At 43.0% G+C, this 20684-nt stretch overlaps 1 protein-coding gene across 2 annotated transcripts in view; it reads right to left on the bottom strand.

Annotated features, from left to right (window-relative positions):
- Kcnk13 (potassium two pore domain channel subfamily K member 13) overlaps nucleotides 1–20684 on the bottom strand; it is a 96992-nt gene that overhangs the window by 73761 nt on the left and 2547 nt on the right. The window lies entirely within an intron of this gene.

Below are 20684 nucleotides of genomic sequence, written 5' to 3'. Positions count from 1 at the left end.
ATTTCATGAATTATTTTAAGCCGATTCAAGTGAGCGCCTAAAACTCGAAAGCAAAGGGGCCCTGACAAAGGAAATACAGAGAACAGCGTCATTTCCTGACAATGCATCTCTTCCTATACTTACAGGAGAATGCTATGTCACAAAGCCTTACGTTTTGCAAGGCCACTGAAGAATCTAGGTGTCTCACTATCTGAATGAGTTTGAGAAGCAGTCCTCCAATTTGTTGGAAGAAGCAACTCTTTTGAGAATCTCATCTAAATACAAAAAACCAACCCAGCTGATTGGCTGGCTATGATGCTCACTCTAAAGGAAGAGAAAAACACAGTTGGCTAAGGAAGTTTGGGTCTTTTTCTTTTCTTCTCTTTGTGTGTGTGTGTGTGTGTGTGTGTGTGTGTGTATGTGTTACCATGTATGTGGGCACATGAATGTGGGTTTGCACGCATATAGAGGTCAGAGACTGATGTCAAGAATCATCTTTCAATAGCTCTTCCTCCTTATTCAATGAGACAGGGTCTCTCAATCAAACCCAGAGCTCATTGATATGGTTAGTCTAGCTAGCAGCTTGCTCTGAGGATCCCTTGTCTCTACTTTCCTTGGCTAGAATTAGAGGTGGGTCATTATGTCCACTCAGCAGTACACACACACACACACACACACACACACACACACACACACACACACACACACGGGTTCTGGGGAATCCTAACTCTGGTCCACATTCTTGCCAGACCACTGTTTTAACCACTTTGCCATCTCATCATCTTTTTTAGTATTTGTTTTAGATAGAGCTACCAAAGCCCTACTGAAGACCTACTGATCAAATGCTCCAATCAAATAGCCCAGACAGCTACCACTTCTGAAACGTTTCCTAGGAGACCTTGAGATGTCCCCTTGGTCTGAGTGTAAAGGGACATCTGAGAAAAGGAAGGACTCTAGAGACCAGAGATCAGTGTGGGGACAAATAATGCTGGCCATGGTTGTTCCTCTATGGTAACACGTAGTGATCACATTCCTCTGCCTCTCACACACATACTTCCCTGCATAATGAGGAGCCCCAAACATCCTCAGGGCTTTAAGGTTGAGGACATGAGGTAACACACGATTCATTTAAGTGCTTTCTCTAAAATGGGTAGGTTAAAAAATGTACAAATTTCTAGACAAACTGCAAACCCTCCCCCACAAAAGTCCTTAGTGATGAAGCATTTCGTCCTCAGGTGTTGGCTGCATCTCATAGTGCCGTGGAGCACGCCCAAAGGGAGGTGGTGGGTAAGTCTAATCAGTTGATTTGAGACGAGACACTGGTTAAGAAGCAGGAAAAGGAAGCAAGGTAATCAACCCTCTCTAATCTGATGTTTCCTCTGGTTGATGAGAAGACATAGACTCAGCTTTGTTATTAAGAAAAGGGACATCACATTTGCTTTGCTTGTTGTAGTTCAGCTGAGCAACCGCTGTGATCCCATTACTGTATTCTCTGACTGTCAAAGGAAAAGATTCACTGGAGAAGTCCTACTGTCACTGGTGATAGGGAGATGCAGCCCAGCTCTTCCAGCATCCTGGGGAGTCCCCACACATACCAACAGACCCTGTTCCAAACCCCTCATCTCCAGATCTTCTATGGAAGTATTCCACCTCATTAAGAACAGGCCATCTAAAAGTCTAGTACCTTATGGATCCCTCAGTACTCATCAAGGATGATGCTGATATTCATGATCTATCCCTGCATGATGTTGACATCTCTGGGCATTCTACAGTTCAGGCTAGAGATCAGTCTTCCTCCCAGACACTGGAGCATCTTCCAAAATCAACATGGACACTGTCCAAGGAGACATCAGAGATGCTGTTTTCCTTCCGCCGTGATCTGTCATCTGCTCACTGTACAGGACTTGATGCAGCCTTAATGACTGAGCTGAGCTTCCCCTGAACTTGTCACTTTTACTCCTTCCAGTCAGTGGGTCTTAATTTCCCTACAGGGAAATCTTTAGCCTGCCACAGAGTTCACGATTTTCTGGATGAGTCTCATTAATTAAATACCCTAAGTAGAAAAAGCACTTGTGCCTACTGATTTGGATGACCAGAAGGAAATCAACCAGAGTGGAGCAAAATCTCCACGCATCTTACCAGGAGAACCCTGGCTGCCCCATGATTAAACTGGAAGCAATTAGAAAACGATATCATGTGGGAGGCTCACTGGGCAACCCTTACTTGAGTTTTTGATCCAATGTCAGGCGATGAGGTCACTTGTTTTTTTGATCTCAAACTTGCAACTTAAACCAAGAGACAAGAAAGACGCCAAACACAGTGATGAATGGCAGGTGCCACTCAGCCATGGGCAGGACCATGGGACACAGCAAGCTGCTCAAAGGGAGCATCCGTGGTCCCTCTTGAGTGGCTAAATTGTGCAAATGTGAGTGTGATTTCCCATTTTCCCAAGAGAAATTGGAAGTCTGGTTTTTGATCTGGAATTGGTATTTTAAAAGAAGTTTAGTACATAGTCAACTTTTCTCAAACACTGAGGCTCCAGAGAGTGATGTTGCTCGTTCCTCTCCGATCTACCATCTGCCATCAGTGGCTTCACTCCTGGAATATTTACACCATAAGAACAGGCAAGTGCTTGCATCAGCCTTACTCAATTTTCCTTTGAGATAGTTTTTAAATATTTGTCATTTTTTTTATCATCAGTGAGCCAAATAATGCAAATGGTCTTTGGCCTAAGGCCTGTTGGTTATAATTATTATTTTAAACATAAAACAAGAAGTAATGTTAAATAACCACAGAGAAGAATTGTACATCCCAAATCAGGATTTGCAACAAAGAGTGCCTGTGTTACTGGAGCCACAGGACAGGGGGTGGTTGGAGGGACCCCATCACTAGCTGACAATGAAGGGCAAAGTCCCAAGGGGGCCTTTTGGTCTCCTGCACTATAGAGAGTTCTCTGTAGTCATAGCACATGTGAGTGGCACCATTTCCCCACTTCTCTGAAGGATGTAGCCACTTACACACCAATGGTGACCTCCAGACTTTGCAAGAGTCTGGAGTAACATCAGAAAAGAAGGGTATGTTGACTCAGTTGAGAAACAGGCACATCCCAATGCCTTTCCAACTGTTACAGGCAATAAGCACCCTTCAGTAACCACACACACAGCCATGGTGGCATGGCTGTTTCCTCTTCCTCTTCATACACAGTCCAACTCAGTCAGGTTTCTATTCCTACTTCTGTTACAAAGAGCCTCGGGCAACCAGGGCAGACCTATCTGTCAGAATGGTTTTTGATTTTAAGCAAATGAGAGCCCAGCATGAACTGAGCCACCATCCGAAGGCATAGTTCCAAAACTATGGGACAAATAGGCATCACATTATATGTGCCTCGTTGTTAAGACACAGAGAGACAGGCTGAGTCTAATAACTTCCATAAGCTTCAAGTGGTGGTGAGCCTGAATGACGAATTTCCTGTCACATCTGTAAAGTGAGTGGGACAGATCTGTGATTTCTAGCGGTGACAAAATGACACACACTAGAAGCTGGGCAGAGGCTAGCAACCACGAAGAGAGGGATGATATTCCCATCCAAAGTCACACATGCTTTGAACCCTATCTCTAAACGAAGAGCCCTAGAGTTAAGCAGATCACATAGTGGGGCCTGAATAGATTCCAACTGAACCAAAAGAACTTTATATTTGACATGAGGTGGGTGCTGGTTATGGGAGACAAGCAGGGAGAATCCCCTGTGTGGGATAACCAGACATTTTTTATCCTACTTGGGTGTCATGGCACATGCCTATGATCCCAGCACTTGGGAGGCTAAAGCAGGAGATTGAAGGCTAGTCTGGGCTGCACAGCAAGACTCTATCTCAAAAAATAATTCTTCTATAATATCAAATGCAAATATAGTGTTGGAAAAGACAAAGAACCAGGGCCTTGGTTTATGTCCGTTTCCACTAGAACTTTGGCAGTCTTGGGCCTGACTACCATGTTCTATTTCAATTAGGGCTGAATGCGGTTTGAATTGCAGAACCACCACTTACCAGCCGTGTGACTGAGGATAACTTACCTAACAACTATGCTCCAGTTTTCTCACACAATGGGGGCAATAATAGTCTTCAGTCACAGGATGAAGGATTCATTTTGAACCTTTTAAAGCTTCACGTAGCCTAGGCCAGTCTTAAACTCTGTGGAGTTGAGGATGACCTTGAACTTCTGATCTTCCTGCTTCTACCTCACAGGTACTGGGATTACAAGTATATGCTGCCATGCCCAGTTTAATGTGGTGGTGCGAACTGAGCCCAGGGCTTGAGCACTCAATCACCTGAGCTACAATCTCAGCCTGAGGATGGAGGACTGTGCATACAGACTGCTTGCTACATTCCCAAGGAAGAGCAAGAATACAGTACATGTTGGTTGCAAGAATAAGATTCTTGCAAATTCATTAAGAGAACAGTACCTCCGACTTCCCTTAATCCTGCTATAGCCTGCCAACAGGAGTCCCTCCTCCATACCCTAGAGACTCAGGCTCTTGGGGGAGACCCAGGGTCTCTCCAGTAGCCCCTTTTCATCCTTTTCTTTTAGCCAATCTCCAGTCCTTTGTGACTCTGCTGACGTGCAGGACCTCTCTCTCAGGGCCCCACGGCTGCCACGCCAGGCTGAGATTCAAGAAGGGGATCTTCATCCTTCTTCCTGTCTTCCAGTCCAGTTTCTCCAGACTGACCCTCAGTCCTGCTGAGCTCACCCCGACACCCTTCTCCCAATCTACCCCCATTTGCTTGGGACTAGGCCTCTTGGTGACCCAGGGTCCCCCAGGTTTCCTCACAGCTATTCTCAGCCTTTTCTTCTAGGCCATCTCCATTCTTTTGTGACTCCCTGATGAGCCACAGAACAGCTCTCTATCAGGGGCTCCATACCCACCACTTAGCTGGGAATAGAACAGCTCTCTACCAGGGGTCTGCCGTACCTGGCTAGGAACCAAAGTGGGTAACAACAGCCAAAGAACGGAACAGCCACCCAACAAAGATGAGACCACATGTCTAGACTAAGGAACGCTTCCAATGTTATCATTTAAGATGCCTAGATCCCAGGGCAAAACCACAAACATGAACAATTAAGATAATGTGCCTCCTCCAGAAACCAGCAACCCTATTGTATTAGGCCCCAAGAAAGGCAACTTAGCTGAAGTACAAGATAAGGACTTAAAAGTAACAATTATGAGTATTTTAAAGACCTTAAAGAAGATATGAATAGATGTCTTAATAAAGACTGTGAAAACACAAACAGCTGAGTGCAATAAAACAATTCAAGACATGATAGCAGAATTTAACAAACAAATAGGCTCACTAAAGAAAATGCAAACTGAAATAAAACTGGAAATGGAAAGCTCAGAATGTCAAACAAAATCTCAGAGGCGAGCCTCACCAACAGATGAAAAGACACGAAAGCGGGTCTTTTTTCAGGTCTTGAAAACAAGGTAGAAGAAATGGATGGCTCAGTCAGAGGAAGTGTAAACATAAAAATTCAAGGCATAAAACATCCAGGGAATCTGGGACACCATGAAAAGACCAAACCTATGAACAATAGGATATAGGAAAGAGAAGATACTCAGGTCAAAAGCACAGAAATTATTTTTTTTAACAGAATCATAGAAGGAAATTTCCCCAATCTAAAGAGAAAGAGATACTCATCAAAGTACAAGAGGCATACAGAACATCAAATAGAGAGACCAGAAATAAAACTCCCTATGACATATAATAATCAAGAATTAAATGTACAGAATAAAGAAAGGATATTAAAAGCTGCAAGGGAGAAAGATGAAATGATACAAAAAGACAGATCCACCTGCCGGGTGGTGGTGGTGGTGGGGGTGGCAGCAGCAGCAGCAGTAGCAGCGCACACCTTTAATCTCAGCACTCGGGAGGCAGAGGCAGGCGGATCTCTGTGAGTTCGAGGCCAGCCTGGACTACCAAGTGAGTTCCAGGAAAGGCACAAAGCTACACAGAGAAACCCTGTCTTGAAAAACCAAAAAAAAAAAAAAAAAAAAAAAAAAAAGACAGGCCACCTGACTTTTCAATGGAGACTTTGAAAGCCAGAAGGACTTGGATGAATGTTCTACAAACTCTAAGAGACCACAGACACCAGCCCAGACTACTATACCCAGAAAAACTACTCATCACAATAGACAGAAAGATAAACGTTTCACAATAAAAACAAGTTTAGGCAATTTATGCTGAAAAATCCATCTCTACAATTAGAAGGAAAACTTCAGTCTGAAGAGAAGTTTAATGGTACTCAAGAGGACACAAGAAATAATCCCAGAACAGTCAAATGAGGGCAACACACACATACACAATGACAAAGAAAAAACACAAATTAATAAATGTTGCTCATTAATGCCTCTCGAGACTGATGGTCTCAATTCTCCAACTTAAAGGCACAGACTACTAGGTTGAATTAGAAAACAGGACCCATCTTTTTGCTGCATCAAAGGAACATGCTTCATCAACAAGGATAGACATCACCTTAGGGTTAAAGAACGGGAAAAGATATTCCAAGCAAATGGAAACAAGAACCAAGCATGTGCAGATTTTTTAATATCTGAAAAAAAATAGACTTCCAACTAAAACTAATCGAGAGGTACTAATCAAGGGCACTACATACCCATTAAAGGAGAAATCCACCAAGAGGATGTTACAATCCTAAACATCTATGTACCCAATGCGAGGGCACCTAAGTTCATAAAAGAAACACTGCTACAATTAAACTACATATTAACCCCACTACAGTGAGAGTGGCGACTTCAATACTATATTCTCGCCAATAGAGGTCATCCGGACAAAAACTCAGTGAGAAATGCTGGAGTTAAAGAACAACACAAATCAAATGGACCTAACAGCCATCTACAGAACATTCCATCCCATCACTAAAAAACATACTGTTTTTCTCAGGAGTCCATGGAACTTTCTCCCAAACTGACCACATACTAAGACGCAAAGCACATCTTAACAGATACCAAAAACATTGAAATAAACACCCTGTCTCCTGTCTGACCATCATGGATTAAAAAACGCTGGCTATCAACAACAATAGAAACAGCAGAAATGACACAAACCCATGGACACTGAACAGTTCACTACTGAATGAAAATTCAGACAGAAATAAAGAAGGAAATTTAAACATTTTTAGAATTGAATGAAAGTGAAAACACAACATATCCAAACCTATTGGACACAGTGAATGATGTTCTAAGAGGCAAGTTTACAGCACTAAGTGCCTATGTTAAAAAACAAAACAAAACAAAACATAAAAACCCAAATCTGGAGAAATCTCATACAAATAACAATACACTGGGGAGCTCTAGAAAAGCAAGAAGAAATAACACCCAAAAAAAGAGTAGATGGGAAGAAATAAACTCAGAGCTGAAATCAATAAAAGAGAAATAAATGAACAAACAGAAAACAATACAAAGGATTGATGAAATGAAGAGTTGGTACTTTGAATCAACAAGATAGACAAATTTTTAGCCAAATTAACTGAAAGATATGGAGAGAATATCCAAACTGATAAATTAGAAATGAAAAGGGAGACATTACAACAGAAGCTGAGGAATTTGAGATAATCATAAGGAAATATTTTAAAAAAGCTGTATGCCACCAAACTTGAAAACCTAAGAGAAATGGATGAATTTCTTGATATATACGATGCAACAAAGTTAAATCAAAATAAACTAAAAATTTAAACAAACCTATAGCCTCTAGTAAAATAGAAACAGTAATTTAAAAAAATCTCCAACCCAAGGTTTGTATGGGGGGGGGGCGCGGCGGGAAGCTTAGGAACAGTTGGATTTAGTGCAGAATTCTACCAGATTTCCAAATTGTTCCACAAAATAGAAACTGAAGGAACACTGCTTAATTCTTTTTATGAAGCCACTGTTATCCTGATACTAAAACCATACAAAGACCCAAGGAAAAAAATTACAGCCAATATTCCTTATGAACACAGATGCACAAATTCACAATAAAATACTAGCAAACTGAATTCAAGAACACATACAAAAAACCACGTACCATGATCAAATTGGCTTCAACCCAGAGATGCAAGGATGGTTTAATATATGTAAATCAATAAATGTAATCCATGACATAAACAGACTGAAAGACAAAGGACATACAATCATCTCATTAGATGCAGAAAAAGTCTTTGACAAAATCCAACATCCTTCATGGTAAAAAGTTCTGGAAAGACTAGGAATACAAGGGGCACACCTCAACATAACAAAGGCAATGTACAGCAAGCCCACTGGCAACATCTACAGAGAAATCCAAATTCTTCTAAAACCAGAACAAGCCAAGGATGTTCATTCTCTCTGTACTTATTTAATATAGGACTTGAAGTTTTAGCTATAACAGTAAGACAACTGAGGAATATCAAAGAGATTCACATAGGAACAGAAGAAGTCAAAGTATCCTTATTTACAGATGATATGATTTTATATATTAAAGTTCCTACAGACTCCATCGGGAAATTTCTGCAACTGATACACACCTTTAGTCAAGTAGCAGAATTAACACACAACATTAAAACACAAAAATTGTTAGTCTTCCTTTATATAAATGATACATATCCTGAGAAATAAATCAAGGAAACAGTACCTTTCACAACAGCCTAACAACAACAACAACTTGGAATAACTCTAACTAAGCAAGTGAAAGACTTGTATAGTTAAAAACAAACAAACAAAAAACAAACAAACAAACAAAAAACTTAGGACATTGAAGAAAGAAATTGGAGAAGACACCAGAAGATGGAATGATTTCCCATGCTTGTGAATTGGTAGTTATTACTATAGTGAAAATGTCCATTCTACCAAAGGTAATCTACAGATTCAATACAATTCCATCAATTTTTTTTTTTTTTTTTTACAAAATTTAAAAAACAATTTCACATGGAAACACAAAAACTATTCAGGATAGTCAAAACAATCCTGAATAATTCCTGAATAAGAAAAGAACTGCTAGAGTTACCACCATCCCAGATTTCAAGTTGTATTAAAGAGCTATTATAATAAAACAGCATAGTATTGGAATAAAACAGACACATTGATCAATGTAATAGAATCAAAGAGCCAGATATAATTCTACACATTTATGGACACCTTTTTTTTTTTTTTTAAATAAAGAAGCCAAAGATATACACTGGAGGAAAGACAGCATCTTCAACAAATGGTACTGGTCAAACTGGATGGCTTCATGTAGAAGAATAAGAACAGATCCATATCTATCATCCTTCACAAAACTCAACTCCATATAAATCAAGGACTTCAATGTAAGACCAGATACCTTGAATCTGACAGAAGAGAAAGCAGGGAGTAGCCTTGAACTCATTGGCACACACAAGAAAGGACTTTCTGAACAGGACATTGTTAGCACAGGTGCTAACACCGACAATTAATAAATGAGATCTCATGAAGCTGAAAACTTCTGTACCACAAAGCACACCATCATTTGAATAAACCAGCAGCCTAAAGAGCGGAAAAATCTCTTTACCAATTCTATATCTGACAGAGGGCTATTATCTAGAATACATAAAGAGCCAGTGATGGTGCAAGCCTTTAATCCCAGCACTTGGGAGGCATAGGTAGGTGGATCTCTGTGAATTTGAGTCTGGCCTGGTCTATAAAGCAAGTTCCAGGACAGCCAGGGCTACACAGAGAAACTCTGTCTCAACAAAAACAAACAAGCAACAAAAGAACCAAAACAACAACAATTAGAATATATAAAGAAGCGCGTGATGGCGCCTTTAATTCCAGCACTCAGGAGGCAGAGGCAGGTGGATCTCTGTGAGTTCGAGGCCAGCCTGGGCTACCAAGTGAGTTCCAGGAAAGGTGCAAAGCTATACAGAGAAACCCTGTCTCGAAAAAACAAAAAAAACAAAAAAAAAAAAAAAAAAAAAAGAATATATAAAGAACTGAAAAAAAAAAAACCCTGAACATCAAGAAAACAACCCAATTAAAAATAGGATATAGAGCTACACAGAACTCTCAAAAGATGAAATACAAATGATTGAAAAATACTGAAAAATGTTCAGTATCCTTAGTCATCAGGGACATGCAAATGAAAACTTCTTGGAGATTTCATCTTACCCCATAAGAATGGCCAAGATCAGTATAAAAAAACAACAGCACATGCTAGCAGGAATGAAGGGAACACAGATTCGCTGCTGCTGAGCATGCAAACTTGTCCAGCCACTATGGCGCTTCCTCAAAAAGGCTGAAAATAGATCTACCACAAGATCCTGCTTTAAAACGCTTAGGCACATACTCAAAAGAATCTACCTCTTACTACAGAGACACTTGCTAATCTACATTCATCGCTGCTCTATTCTTAATAGGCAGCAATTCAAAACAACCTAGATGTATATCAACTAATGAATGGATACTAAAGATGTAGTACATTTGCACAATGGAATATTGTTCGGCTATTAAGAAAAATGAAATTATAAAGTTTGCAGGTAAGTGGATGGAGCTAGAAACAATCATCCTGAGTGAGATAACCCAGATCCTAAAGACAAATACTGCAGGTTTTCTCTTATATGTGGATTTGGCATTTAAGCTTTAGATATGTGTATTTCAGCCTGGATAACTACAGACTTAGGGAGCTTGTAAGGGACCAGGGAGGAGGAGGGGATCATCCAAGGAAGGGGAAATAAGAGTATAGTGTTAAGGAGGACTGAATGGGCAGGGAGAGTGGGGTAAAGGAGGGAATATGAGGAGGACAACTAATAAGAAAGGCCTTTTGAAAAGCCATATGGAAAGCTACAACTGTAGAAGTTCCTAAAAATATACATATATGAAAGGAATTTAAATGGAGTCACCATTTAATGAGGGAGACAATGCCCCAACTAGATATCTTATACCACCAAGTAAAACCTTCAGTATCACGAATGGGTTACATCTTGTTGAGTCATGGCTAATGGGGTTCCATAAAACCTCTCAAACACCATAGGCTATTGCCAAGGCTATGGTTACTCTCAATCACCTGATGGTAAGACTATATTGCCGAAAACATTGTTTTGGTTTTTTTTTTTTTTTTTTCAGAGGCAGGGTTTCTCTGTTGTAGTTTTGGTGCCTGTCCTGGATCTCGCTTTGTAGACCAGGCTGGCCTCAGACTCACAGAGATCCAATTGACTCTGCCTCCTGAGTGCTGGGATTAAAGGTGTGCACTACCGCCACCTGGCAAGACATTGCTTATTTAAGTCATCAAACAAGGAGAAATCTAGCTGGTGCCCAACTAGAAGTTTCACCCTATTGATAGCATTCACGGTGCTAACAGGTACTTTTCACACTACATAAGGAGAAAAGTAATCATCGATATCATCCAGCTATAAACTCTTTGACCTAAACCGAGACCTTCTACACGATATGCTGGCACAATAATGGCACAAACATTATGGGAGTAACCAGCCAGTCTTTTGCTTGTTTTTTAAATCTAAGGCCCACTCCTTGAGGTGGAACCTACACATGGCAAAGCAGCCAAGAACTTGAGACTAGATAGGTCATAGGCCTAGGGAAAAAAACCTACCTCTATTTTTTTCTGCTAAAGGAACACAGCAATAATCTAACTCCTACAGATATACTGCTCTATCTATAGATCGGTGTTCCACTCATCCCTCATCAGAGAGGCTTCATGAGGAAGATGGAAACTAACACAGAGACATACAACTCACAGTGTACAAAGACTGAGAGACTTTGGAGCACTTAGCCCTAAATGGGATGTCTTCATCAAATCCTTCCCCTCAAGGCTCAGCGATCTATCTTGAAGAGAAGGTAGAAAAATTCTAAGACCCAGAAGTGTGGATGACTCCAAGGAAAGAGCATCTTCCGGACATAACAGGACTGATGCTCATATGAACTCACAGAGACCATGACAGCATGCACAAGACCTGCACAGGTTCAAACCAGACAAAAATCTCAGCACTGGGAAGGGAAAGTGGACACAAAGTCCAACTCTAACTAAGAATCTCTTTGTGACTGGTACCTGCTGAGAGAGGAAAGAAAATCCGTTTTCTCCAATGAAGCGACACTGGATATATCAACCACACTCTAGGGCAGGCCAACTGTGCCCAGGCATAGTTTGTCAACATAAAACAGACTCCATTTTTTGTTTTTTGTTGTGTGTGTGTGTGTGTGTGTGTGTGTGTGTGTGTGTACTTTTTCCCTTTCTTTTCTTTTTGTTTGTTGATATAAAATATGTTGTATTTAAATGTTTTAAAGAAAAATATAAAGTTATAAAAAATAGTCATGTCTAAACATAAAAAATGAGTAGTACCTGCATATATATTTATAATCATGATTAAAATGTGACTTAGAGAGCTATTATTGTGGCAAGTAATTAGAAATTATTGGACATTGATTCTCTAGCTGTGGAATTCACATGACCTCAGGAAGCTAGAACTATAGGAAAAATACTTCTCAACTCACTCTATTAGTATTATCTAGATACCAAGATAAGACACATACATCACAAGAAAAGAAATGTGTCTCTCTTTGGCTAGAGATGCAAAGATCCTATATAAAGTATTAGCAGACCAAATGACCCATCATAGAAAAAGGTTTTTACAGCCTGAACAAGTGGTGTTTATTGTGGGAAAATTGTTGCTACGATGGCTCAGAAGTTGCTAATGTGATACATTATACTCATAGCATAAAGGGAAGAATCACAACAGTTCAACTGAATACCAACTCCTTTTATGGTTTCAAGATGAAATAGAGTGGAAAGGAAGCCTGGCATCCCCTGGAAGGCTCTAGAACCCATAGGTCAATGGTAAGAAACAGAGGCTTTCCTCTCAAGAGCAGATTGAGGTAAGATGTCTGTTCTCACCATTCCTGTCCAATGCTGTGCTCAAGACTCTAGTCAGGCATGAAATTAAAGATGTAAAATTTTCAGACTGGAAAGAGATAATTAAAACTATATCTATTCAAAATTCTACAATCTCCAATATAGGAGACCTGGAGGAAACCACTAAATGTGAATAGAACAAATACATGAGTGTAGCAAGATCACAGGGTTCGAGACCAAACTGATGCAAAGGCCAGTCAGTTCTGCTCCTATACAGCTCATTAAAGTAAGCCCAAAGGAAATTAAGAAAGGGATGTTATTAAGGATAAAATACTTGCAAAGAAATTAACCAAGAAAGTGTAAAACTCACACCCTGAAAACTAAAAAACACTGTTTAAAAAAAAAAAAACCAAAGATCTAATAAAGAGGGAGGCAGGTCATGGTCACAGACTGGAAAATGTCACATTGCTGAATGGGAGGTAATATTCCTAAACTAGCCTACAGACTTAACACAGATTTTTTTTCTCTGTAGAAAGGAACAAGGTGATCTCATAATTCTCAAGGATGTTTAAGGAACCAAGAAAAGCTAAGAATAGTCTTGAAAAAGAAGAACAAGTTGGAGCACTCACCCTTCCTGACTTTATAACTTACTACAAAGCCTCCATACCTAAGGCACTGGTGTAAAGAGAGACCTCCATGTTGACAGAATAGAACACAGTCCAAGAATCAACCCTCACATTTGTGGTCAACCGATTTCTGAGAGAGGTACCACAATAATTCTGTGTGTGTGTGTGTTGAGGGTGGGGGGGCAGTCTTTCCAATAAATGTTACTGGGACACCTGAACTTCCACTCAGGGATGTTCACATCTCATGCCATATGAAAGTATTAACTCAGAATGGCCAGCAACCTGAAGGCAGGAGTAAACTACGAATCGCTAGAAGAAAACAGGCGCAATTCTTCATGACTTGAGTTAGACAATGGCTTCTTATCCAACATTAAAAGCATACACAACAAAAGGAAAGGGGCGTGTGCGCGCGCCGCGCGCCACGCGGTGTGTGGGTGGGGATGGGTGTAAAGATGGCTTTCCCTTAAGAGCACTGACTGCTCTTTAAGAGGACTCAGGTTGGATTCCTAGCGCTCACCAATTACTCCACTTCTGAGAATATCTAGCTCCCCCTTATGGACTCCACAGGCACTGCAAGCAGGTGGTGCACAGACATGGGGGGGAAGCTCATACACATAAAATAAAAATAATAAAGGAAAATTTTTTAAAGAAAAAAATAGATGAATTATCCTTTAGCACAATTTAAAACTTTTTGTTTAACACCATGAAGTGAGAGAAAAGACAATTCACCTATAGGCTCTGTGCCTCTAAAACACATGTAACACATGAACCGTTTCTAGTAAAAGAACTGATAACTCAAGTGAAAACAGGCAAGGGATGTGAATGGATGCTTCTTTCAGAAAGTATCCATAGGCTAGGTGTGTGATCCACACCTCTAACCCCAGGATATGGAGACGAGGCAGAAGAATTGTGAGCTCATGGCTAGCCTGGACTACACAGCAAAGCCCTGTCTCAATATACATACACACAAAAACTATACATACAGAAGGTCATTGAAGGAACAAAATGTTACTCCACATTACCTGTCATTACGGAATGCCAATCAAATCTAAAGTAATATTCCCTTTCAATCCTCTCTGTGTAGTGAAGAAGACGACATTGGAGTGTGTGATGCTGTGGAGAATGAAATGCTGCAGACTGGTGCCTCCTGAACTGTTGCCAGCTCTTGCATGGACTTGCACTTCTTTTTAAAGTGTGTCTCCGTCACTGCTGTTAGCAACTTTCCCCCTGCGGGCGACCCAGTGCCACGGGGAAGTGCTCTCCTTGTCATTTTCTCTCCTTTCCAATTACAAATGGAAACGCACTGAGGCATGGAGGTAGCACCCCATCCCAAGCCGAGGTGCCAGTGCGGGTGTTAGCACCGCTGAGGTCCCAGGCTCAGGTACAGAAGCAGCAGGCGCACAGGAGGAAGGCTGTCTGTCGTCTCTCTCTCTCACTGCACTCGGTGCTAAGCGGGGCATTATTTCCAGACTGCACAGGAAGTGACTCTCAGGAAGGCTCATTTTCTTGCCTCTCCTTCCCACTTGAAAGCAGAAGCAAGCTCGAGACAGACCCAGTGATGGGAGTAAAAGACCAGTGAGGTCCACAGGTGTGGAGGCACAAGGAAGGAACTGGAGGCGAGAGGGAGCTGAGGAGAAAGGAAAGTTCTTGCTGGGCCTGGAGGTGCATGCCTGCTGTCCCAGCACTTGGGAGATAGAGCAGGATAATTGCTGTGAGTTTGAGGCTAGCCTGGACCACATAGTAAGTTTCAAGAGCCTGGACTACAGAGTAAGGTTCTGTCTCAAAGACTAAGAAAGGAAGGAAAGAGGAGAGAGAGGGAAGGAAGGAAGGGAGGAAGGAAGGAAGGAAGGAAGGAAGGAAGGAAGGGAGGAAGGGAGGAAGGGAGGAAGGAAGGAAGGGAGGAAGGAGGAAAGAAAAAAGGAGGAAGGAAGAAAGGGAGGAAGGAAGGAAGAAGGAAGGAAGGAAGGAAGGAAGGAGAAGAAGGAAGAAGGAGGAAGGAAGACAGGGAGGAAGGAAGGAAGGAAGGAAGGAAGAAGGAAGAAGGAGAGGAAGGGAACTCCTAGCTGGGCCTAGTGGCACACGACTGTACTCCCAGCTACTCAGGAGGCTAAGGTAGGAAAACCTCAAGCTGAAGGTCAGCCCAGGCTGCAGAGTTAGTTCAAGTGCAGCCTGAGCAACTCAGCAAGACTGTGCCCAAAATAAAGAGAAAAGGAAGGATTGGGAATACAGCTCAGTGAAAAGAAGGAGGAAGGAGAGGAGGTGGGGAGAAGGAAGGGCTGATGGTGAGGAGGGTCCTCAGGAGCAGGAAGGAGGAGAAGTCAGAAAAGGATGGACTCTCGGCTATTAGATACGAGGATGCCTGGAAGCTTTGGGAATGAGTGCCCTGAAGACTGTGAGACAATGACTGGGAGGCTGGAAGCTGGGGGTAGCGGCGATGGACCCAAGGTCAAAGGGTTCTGGGCTGTCCAGAAAAGGCATCTCAGTTTTATTTACAGACGTGAAGAATGGTGGAGAGATGACATTTGGCCTCGGGGAGTTGAGTTCTGTCTTGATTATGCTTTGAACGACCAGAAGAAGTAGTCCTCTACCAGAGTAGAAATGAGCATTGAAAAGAAAAACAGGGAGCTGGGCGGTGGTGGTGCACGCCTTTAATCCTAGCACTGGGGAGGCACAGGCAGGCGGATCTCTGTGAGTTTGAGGCCAGCCTGGTCTACAGAGCGAGATCCAGGACAGGCTCCAAAACTACACAGAGAAACCCTGTCTCGGGGGGCGGACGGGGACAAAAAACAAACAAACAAACAAAAACCCCAAAAAATAAAAAAAAAGAAAGAAACCAGGGATGGAGAGGATGGAGGAGGACAACAGAGAGGGAACCAGGTGGTAAACATGCCAAATTTTCACACACATGAAAAAATACAGAGCTAGTTAAAAATACAAGTACAAAAACATGCTGAGTGGTTAGCTAAATTAAAAAAAAAAAAAAAAAAAAAAAACTACCGGTGGTTACAACCAGAGCAATGGTTTAAAAGTCAACAAGCATTTGCTCATGTGACACAGTTGCATGTTTAGATGTTTGAAATGGCCATTAGCACAGAGAGCCTGAAGAGGAGAACAAAGTTAACCCTGATGAAGATGAGCAAAGTCACGCAAGTGATGGAGTCACTGACAAAAACAATTTGATGACTTGATATGCCCTGAAACACAGTAAACTGTCGTCGGTGGTGTGATTATGAGAATTAAAGGCTGGTGGGGGAGGGGAGATTCCATGTTCCTTCCAGCTCCAGAAATCTGTAATACAAGTGGAAACCTGGCTCGGAGATATACAGGCTCTGGGACACAAAGAAATGTTCAAAGAAGAAAACAGAGAATTGTACGACACGCACATTCTCAGATCATCATGTGATAATTTTAGCAATAAATCAAAGCATAATTATAGCGCCAACCTCACAGAACCTTTAAAAAGCAAGTCTTTTTGAATAACATTTGAAATGAGTTAAACAGCTACATGGAGAATGGGCGAGGATGTTTATCTTAGCCAAGGAAAGGATGTGAATTAGGAAAAATACCCTGTCAATCAAATAAGTATTTTTTTTTCTACACCAAAAAAAATCAAGTCAGTAAGAAGGCAGTTGAATAAGATAAACATTCATCCAATTAACTTTCTCTCTCTCCCTCTCTCATGCATACTTGCTTGTGTGTGTGTGTGTGTGTGTGTGTGTGTGTGAGAGAGAGAGAGAGAGAGAGAGAGAGAGAGAGAGAGAAGCTTCCTGTCATCCCATCACAAAGAAAGAGAGCCCTTAGCCTTGAAGAATTACCTCAACATAGCATAGAGTATTCCATGAACTCCTCAGAACAGTTTGAAAACCAGTTCTTCAATGGTCAGTTGGCTGGCTCAGTGCCACTGTGTTATTCATCAGCTGCTTAATCCAATGGAAGTCCCAAGACACAGAAAACCTGGGTACCAATGTGCTAAGAGTTAACAGGAAAGGTCAGGAAGTGACTTTGGGATCTGCTGGGGACAGTGGACAGACATTGTCAACCATCATGGTAACCGGGAGTGTTTAGTTGGTGAGGACTATGAAGCTTGATGCTGGGAGGTGTCAGTCTTGGTCTACATGGAAAGTTTCACTCCAACCTTGCCTCAGACTAGCAGACACTGGTGAATCACAGACCTTCCTGGAGTCTGCTAGCCAGACCATCTCTATGACTTATTATTTTAGGGCATCTAAAAACCATCACAACTGAGGAAAGGGGATGCAGTATCTAACTGGGGGATCAACTCTTCCTACAAAAAGGCCCTCAAAAGGAAGAAAAGGCATAGGGGACCATTCTACACACCTCCAGCTGAGCACCTTCCAGCCCAGCGCAGAAGCTCGGGACCCCCTGCTTTTCATGGGAGCGTGTAGCCGGCACTATGGGGTTTCTGTAAGAGTTGAACATATACAGAGACAGATGATGTGTTAGTCTCTCGGAGGATAGGTAAGTGACTCCACATTCGTGGAAACATACATAAGTCTCAAGAAGGCACAGGGACATCACGATAAAGGGGAAAAAAATGCAGAGTGGCGTACGCTGAGGGATGAAAAAGTGTGATGTTCAGAAGAGCTGAGAAAATGCATCTCCCCATCTCAGGAGGAAGCATGTGCGCAAACAGGTAATATGTCACCCTCCAAGGTGACGGAGAATCCTGCCTGCCTGAACTAGATTAGGGTAACCTGCAGCATCAAGAGGTTGCAAAAGCAGGAAAAGCTTCCTGTCATCCCATCCCAAGGGCAGGAAGCCCAGAATTCTCTCTCCTGTGACTCAAGTTCATCTGGGGACTGCAAGTCCTCATAGCTCTCTGGCCAGCATGATGGTATTGGAAAGTTAGACTAGGAATGCCTGTGGTGGAGCCGCTTTCTCCGGGGTCCAGCTGCCCCCCCCCCCAATGCCCTGCATCCCAAGTTATACTCTGCCACTCGTGATCTCTGGCTCACTAACTACCAGTGTCCGTCCTCCATCCTCCAAGGAGAGGTGATCAATAAAAGAGAAGCAGATGTGATCAGACATCAGGACCAAGAACCCCAAGAGCTTAATTAGGCTTCTAAAGATGGCCCTCTGGATAAGGGGGGCGGGGAGGATGCAATGGGGGTGCTGAAGAGACAGCACCGGAAAGCTGCCAGGCGATTCAGAAGGAAACAGGGCTGGAGGGAGGGGGGTGGGGAACGGGAAAACCGTGGTGGTGGGGAGGGGAGACCAGAGTGCCAGGGGAAAGGAGAGGTATCCTTCTTGTCATTGGCTGGCCTGGGTGCTTCTGCATCTGAACCAAGCAGTGTCCTTCCCACAGGCTGAAGAAGTCATGTACCAACTTTCCCTCTGTGTTTTGAAGGGGACAAGATTGATGCTGGTCACCTCACAGGACTGTCCTGTATTTTGGAGACTCCAGGTAACGGGTTAAATGAAAGTAAGCTAAAGGAACCAGGAGGGGTCATGTCAACTTTGATAACAGATCAAAAAGAGATAGGAATCAAGGACCAGAAAGGACAGAATGGCAGAAGGCTTATGTCCGGGAAGACCTTAGGGATGAGAAGTCCCAGAGCCACAAGAGAGGAAGGAGGGACATTTCCTTTGTGTTGTAACAGGACAGTTTTAAGTTTCCTTAAAGAGACAAGGAAACATTGAATTTAGTTTTTCATTACCCTGGCTATTAGAGCAGTCTTCTTTGAAAAGAGCTGCTTTACCCAGGACCTCAAGAATTATCTGGGTTACAGCCACATCAAACCCACTTCTTCATAGAGAATTTGTGGAAAGGAAGAGATAACAGACTAGAATTGAGAATTTAAAAAGAACCCCCTCCCCGAATTTCTATGAATAAAAGGAAGGCATTCTGACCCAATAGGCTCAAGTGAACACAGGAAAGGACTGGGATGCTGGGTAGTGAGAGCCAGAACTTGGTCCTGGACAGGACTCCAATGCCATAACCCTGAACACTTCCAGGTAGAAAATGAGTGACGGATGAGATCCCAGACTTCGCCCAATGGCCAGTCTGAGCTTCCCTGGGAGATCTTAGGCGGTGTGTTTCAGAGGAATGAGCTGCTTGCCCTCCCTTGAGTGGGCACAGACTCTCACTGGCCGCTCCCAGCTCCTGCTCCCCACACCCACGCACTGCTCTTCAGCTAGAACTCTAAGGTGCACCTGCCATTGTTCCCACAGAAAAGCATCTTAAGGCACAGCAGAAACTCCTGCTGTGCCTGGAGATGGAGTCTGAACCTCGCCTCACAGGCTCTGGGTGGGAAAAGATGTTCTGAGCACAGGCATGAGGAAAGAAATCCCCAAGTCGTTCCTCGTTCTAAATGACAAACAGTGGACCTCTGAGAAAAAAAGAGAGAGAGAGAGAACGATATGGACTTAGAAGCTGGACCATCCAGCACAAAGCACTTGGGTATGGCTGTTGTGCGCTGGTCATGTGGGCTGGGTCCTTTCTGCCTTGCCATTTGCCGGCCAGCTGAATTTACGGGCTCCTGGCTAATCTTGGGAGGTCTTTCTTGGCTAAGGAGGACTATGGCCTGTGGCTCCGGTGTGAGGGTCCTTTTCCCCTGGCAGAATGTGTATATGACATCTCAAGGTGGCTCACCTGTCACCTGTGCCACCAGCAAGCCCTTCTAGAGCCCAGGGACCCTGGCAGCTGAGAGCCTGGCACACACACGTGTCCTGCCGCTGCTGCCATGAGCTCCTGCGGTGGCTTCTGGGCCACTTCCTTTCCTCCGCTAGCCTTTCAGAGGCCCCCTCCCCCCACAGGCCTCTTTCCCCAGGACCTCTACAGTTACTTTCTCCAACCCGCTCATGACTCAACTAGACTCATTAGTGAGCAGTCCTGGGAGTGTACGACATAAATTCTCCCATTTCCCACCTCATTCTGCAAGGGAATAAAGGCATCACTTGACAGTAGCCTGCCACACCAGTCTCAGAATTCCAGGGGCTCAGCTGCCTCCAGCTAAGTTCTAACTTCTTATCCCCCGCTTCCATCTCCTCAGTCACCAGGCCTCCCGAGCCCCTAGTCCAAGCGCAGCCAGCTTACGGACTTGTGGATGCAAGCCGCCATGCTCCAGAATGCACTGGGTACCCTTTTAGTCCCTAAACTCCATTTATAGACACACAAACCGGCTACACCAAAGGTCTCTTCCCCCCTGGTTCTTCCCTTTACCCTGGTTCTTTGAGTTCCATTTTACACTTCCGCCTCTTTCCAATGTGGAATTCCGAGT

The sequence above is a fragment of the Peromyscus leucopus genome, chromosome 14, assembly GCF_004664715.2.
Source record: "Peromyscus leucopus breed LL Stock chromosome 14, UCI_PerLeu_2.1, whole genome shotgun sequence".
NCBI classification, from domain to species: domain Eukaryota; kingdom Metazoa; phylum Chordata; class Mammalia; order Rodentia; family Cricetidae; genus Peromyscus; species Peromyscus leucopus.
Note: the sequence above shows the minus strand (reverse complement) of the source record. Positions and strands in the feature narration are given on the sequence as shown.